The sequence below is a fragment of the Canis lupus genome, chromosome 16, assembly GCF_003254725.2.
Source record: "Canis lupus dingo isolate Sandy chromosome 16, ASM325472v2, whole genome shotgun sequence".
NCBI lineage: Eukaryota > Metazoa > Chordata > Mammalia > Carnivora > Canidae > Canis > Canis lupus.
Window position 1 is genome coordinate 9633630 of NC_064258.1, and position 5627 is coordinate 9639256.

General features: G+C 41.3%; 1 protein-coding gene across 2 annotated transcripts in view; it reads left to right on the plus strand.

Moving 5' to 3' along the window:
• ZC3HAV1 (zinc finger CCCH-type containing, antiviral 1) overlaps window positions 1-5627 on the plus strand; it is a 63400-nt gene that overhangs the window by 53412 nt on the left and 4361 nt on the right. The gene's annotated exons all lie outside the window — the stretch shown is intronic.

The window sequence follows — 5627 nt, forward strand, 5'->3', positions numbered from 1 at the left end:
AACTTTGTGCCATTGAAATATACACAACTATCTCTGAATGTTGCAAATAAGTTTTATGGCTTTATGAAGCGATAAAAATGCACATTCAAGAAAAATATGGATGAAATTTTTGTCTCTTGATTTTATTCCATTTGCTTTAAGTCAAATATATTTTTACCAGTAAATCCATACTATTTATTTGACACCTTTTACATGCATAGCTGGATTTCACTTATCTGGAAATATTCGCTTTCTGAAAGATAACTTGGAATTGGAAAGAGTGAACAACTGTGTTATGAATAGCCTGAGTTGTTGTCATAAAATTCCTGTGCTGAAGATTATGTATGTTTTTTCTTGGGAGCTTCGCAGAATCATGTGGTCTTATTTCAAAACAGTGGTTGTGGTTGTTGTTTTTGTTTTTCTCAGCCTAGCAAGTGTGGAGTGGGAGTCGAGAGATGCTAGAGGTGGCAGCAAGAAGAAAGTTAGCAGTTTTAAGTGGAGAATGAGAGGGGAAATGATCTACGAGACACAAACACAGCTTAACATTGTTTTCAAGCTGTGTATAGACCATTAGTAAAGGAGTAAATGGCTCTGTCCCCCTTAGTAACTCAAGAGGGCCCCCTATGTTGTAACACCGTATATCAAAATTAATATCTACATCTGATGCATTAGGAAAAGAGCAAAATGACTTGTTCTATTTTTTAAATCAGAGAAATATATATGTTTTAGAAAGATCTCCTTACAAAATAGCTTAAATTGTTTAGAAGTGGGGCACCTGGGTGGCTCAGTGGGTGAGCGTCTGCCTTTGGCTCAGGGCATGGTCCTGGGGTCCCGGGATCGAGTCTCGCTTTGGACTCCCTGTGGGGAGCCTGTTTCTTCCTCTACCTGTGTCTCTGCCTCTCTCTGTGTGTCTCTCCTGAATAAATAAATAAAATCTTAAAAAAAATTGTTTAGTAGTTCCAGAAATTGACCTATGAGGAATGGCTTTAGGAATGGCTCTTTGCAGACACTTAGAAATGACTTATGATTGGGATCCCTGGGTGGCGCAGCGGTTTGGTGCCCGCCTTTGGCCCAGGGCGCAATCCTGGAGACCCGGGATCGAATCCCACGTCGGGCTCCCGGTGCATGGAGCCTGCTTTTCCTTCTGCCTGTGTCTCTGCCTCTCTCTCTCTCTCTCTCTGTGACTATCATAAGTAAAAAAAAATTAAAAAAAAAAGAAATGACTTATGATTATACTATGATGCACAGAGGTGGGTAGTGTGATCGAGAGTTTGTAGTGGGCGTCCATCAAATGAGAAATAATAAAAATAAAGAAGGCACAGGGGTGCCGGGGCGGTTCAGTCGGTTAAGCATCTGACTTTGGCTTGGATCATGATCCTGGGGTTCTGGGATCAAGCCCTTGTTGGGTTTCCTACACAGTGGGAACTTCACTTCTTCCCCTCCCTCTTCTCCTGCTCCCTCTCCTGGCTTGTGCACAAGTTCTCTCTCTCAAATAAATAAAGAAAATCTTTTTTAAAAAGCAAAATAAAGAAGGCACAGCCTCTATACTCAGGGGATAGCAGAGTAGTATAGAATACATCTATATTTGGCCATCTGGTAAAACTGAGAGTGGGAACCGGCTAGGAGGGAAGGCTGGTGACCCAATAGAAGTGTGGTGGGATGATGATTTTTGCTTTTGTCCTTGATCATTTTCCAATCATCTACTGGCCTACTTAATAAGATTATAAAAAGATCTGTATGAAAAAAAAGGATCTGTATGGACACTGTCTTTTAAATGTAAGCTTATTTTGGTCACACACCAGTAAAAAAAGAAAGACAAAAATACAACAGGAAAAAAAGAAAGGGAAAAGCAGTTGCAAGAAAGAGCTTATGAATTATGCCAATAAGCATATGAGAAGATGCTTAATGTCACTAGTATTGAGGGAAACACATATTAAAAATTTTCACACTTCGTATTGACAAAAATTAAAAAGATCGTTGATATCCAATGTTGGCAAAGTTTGGAGAAATGGGACTTTCTCCATTGCTGGTAAAATTTTTAAACTGTTTCTGGAAAAAAAAAATAAAAAATAAACTGTTTCTGGAGGACAATTTGTAATCTCTGTCAAAATATAATATGCACATGTCCTTTGACTCAGCCATTATAGTTTTGCAATCTATTCTATAGAAATGCTTATACAGGCTCTCAAAGGTATGTTTACTAGGATGTCTTAAAAGTATTTATTTAGAACTGTTCTTGGTTCAAAGCCATAGCAAAGGGATCCCTGGGTGGCGCAGTGGTTTGGCGCCTGCCTTTGGCCCAGGGCGCGATCCTGAAGACCCGGGATCGAATCCCACGTCGGGCTCCCGGTGCATGGAGCCTGCTTCTCCCTCTGCCTGTCTCTCTCCCTCTCTCTCTCTCTCTCTCTCTATCGTAAATAAATTTAAAAAAAATATTTGAAAAAAAAAACATAGCAAAAAGTAAAAGCAACCTATATTTTAATCAATACAAAGGTAGTTAAATTGAACATCCATACAATGGAATCCTGTGCAGCCATTAAAAAGAATGAGGTGGAGTTAAACGGAGTGACAGCAAAATTTCCAGGACTAGAGTGTAGAAAAATGCAGAACAGTTCATACAGTATAATCCTAAAATTAACAAATAAAAGAACATCAAACTACCAGAGTAAATGTGTTATATATGTATGTAAATGCCTAGAAATGGGTCAGAGGATCCCCACCAAGCTGGTGACTGTGTTTTTGAGGGACTGCAGGCAGGAAAATGGTAGGTCAGTATAAGTGGACTTTCATTTTCTTTCTTTCTTTTTTTTTTTTTCATTTTCTTCTTTCTCTTTCTTTCTTTCTTTCTTTCTTTCTTTCTTTCTTTCTTTCTTTCTTTCTATTTTTTTTGAGATTTTATTTATTTATTTGGGAGAGAGTGCACGTGAGCACCAGGGGCAGGGAGAGGTAGAGGGGAGAGGGAGAAGCAGGTTCTCCACTGATCAGGGATCCTAATGTGGGGCTCAATCCCAGGACCTAGGATCATGACCCAAGCCAAAAGCAGACTGAGCCACCCAGGCACCCTGGACTTTCATTTCTTATTCCAAATATTTGAACATCATTTACTCAGAATATCCAGCATCTGATCTACTCAGGATAAGCAGTATTTCTGGAATTCAAACATCTAAATATTTTTTTAAAATCAGTAATAAAAAAATAAACCAGATACATGAAAAAATATTAAACACTTGTTACATAAATGAAACAAATTCATTTTACTAATTAACTTTTCATAGAAAATCAGAATTTGCAAATATACACACATATCTAATTTTTTAAAAGATTTTATTTAGTGCAAGCAGTGGGGGAAGGGCAGAGGGAGATGGAGAGAGAATCTTAAAGACTTTATTTATTCATGAGGGATACAGAGAGAGAGAGAGAGGCAGAGATATAGGCAGAGGGAGAAGCCAGCTCTCTGTGGGGAGCCTGATGCAGAACTCAATCCCAGGACCCTGGAATCATGCCCTGAGCCGAAGGCAGATGCTCAACTGCTGAGCCAGCCAGGCATTCCTGAGAGAGAGAGAGAGAGAGAGAGAGAGAGAATCTTAAGCAGATTCCCTGCTGAGCATGGAGCCAGATGTGGGGCTCCATCCCATGACCCTGAGGTCATGAGCCAAAATCAGGAGTCAGATACTTAACTGACTGAGCCACCCAAGTGCCCCATACACATTTCTTTTTTCCTTTTAAATATTTTATTTATTTATTTATTTATTTATTTATTTATTTATTTATTTATTATGTAAGTGGGGGTAAGGGCAGAGGGAGAGGGAGAAAGAATCTCAAGCAGATTCCCTGATGAGCACAGAGCCTGAGTTGGGGCCCGAATTCACAACCCTGAGATCATGACCTGAACTGAAATCAAGAGTCAGACGCTTAACTCACTGAGCCACCCAGGCACCCCCACATTTCTTTAAAAAGAGAGAAAATGGGGTACCTGGGTGGGCATGGTTGGCTACGCAGCTGACTTTGGCTCCAGTCATGATCCCAGGGTCCTGCAATGGATCCCTGTGTCAGGTTCCCCGCTTAGCAAGAGTCTGCTTCTCCCTCTCCCCCTGCACAACCCTCGCCCCCACACTATTCTGTCTCTCTCAAATAAATCTTTTCAATAAAAAATATAGAGAAAAGTATCTGGCAGTGACAAAAATTAATATAAGAAATTTCAGGGATCCCTGGGTGGCTTAGGAGTTTAGAGCCTGCCTTTGGCCCGGGGCATGATCCTGGAGACCAGGGATCGAGTCCCACATCAGGCTCCCTGCATGGAGCTTGCTTCTCCCTCTGCCTGTGTCTCTGCCTCTCTCTCTCTCTCTCTCCCTCTCTCTCTCTCTCTCTGTGTGTCTCACGAATAAATAAATAAAATCTTTAAAAACAAAAACAAAAAAAGAAATTTCAGTTTGTCAGGAAATCATTGTTCTGCTGAGTATAGAAACCTCAGTGATGCGGGGGTGCCTGGGCGGCTCTGTGGGTTATATGTCTGATTCTTTTTTTTTTTTTTTTTATTTATGATAGTCACAGAGAGAGAGAGAGAGAGAGAGAGGCAGAGACATAGGCAGAGGGAGAAGCAGGCTCCATGCACCTGGAGCCTGATGTGGGATTCGATCCCGGGTCTCCAGGATCGCGCCCTGGGCCAAAAGCAGGCGCCAAACCGCTGCGCCACCCAGGGATCCCATATGTCTGATTCTTGATTTCAGCTCAGGTCATGATCTCAGGGATGTGAGATGGAGCCGTGCCTCAGGCTCCACACTGTGAAGTCCTGCTTGGGATTCTCCTTCTCCCCCCCCCCCCATGCATACATGCTGTCTCTCTCTCTCTCTCTCTCATAAATAAATAATAAAGTGTAAAAAAAATAAAAGGGAGGGAGACCTCCGTGATAGAGAGGTTGTTTTATGCTCGAGGAGGACAATAGATCAACTGCTTTGAAAAGCTCTACCAGGGTCAGTTGGTTGCTTATGCTACACATCCTTCTTTTACATTTTCTAGGACCTTCCCATCAGTAGTAAATGACCTTTGTCCCTTAAAATGTACATAATATTAAAAGGTCTCTGCTGGAGTAGCTTTGGTTCATCAGGTTACAATTCAACTCACCCTGCATGATTTGCATGAGTTGGGCTGCTGTGACATCATCGCTACTCACTGTAGCGAGTGGCTCACACCACACCTTCACTGAGAGCCCCTGCATGGTAGCAAATGTTTCTGTTATTTCAGTAGGGTTATATACTGGATTCAAATTAACTTGCATAAAACACATTTTTTTAAAAGATTTTATTTATTTATTTATTTATTTATTTATTTATTTATTTGAGACAGAGAGGTGGGGGGGGAGACACAGGCAGAGGGAGAAGCAGGCTCCATGCAGGGAGCCCGATGTGGGACTCGATCTTGGGACTCCAGGATCATGCCCTGGGCCGAAGGCAGGCACCAAACCAGCAGCCAACCAGGGATCCCCCAAAACACACTTTTAAGTATGAAGGAAAGTTTCTAAGTACCAGTAAGGTGTTACTGCCACGTGCTTAGTTAATGTCCATCATCTGATGGTACGTAAATAATCTTGCAAACTATATATGTTTTTTCATAATAATTCTTACCCTTTTTCTTCTTCTGATTATTTCTAG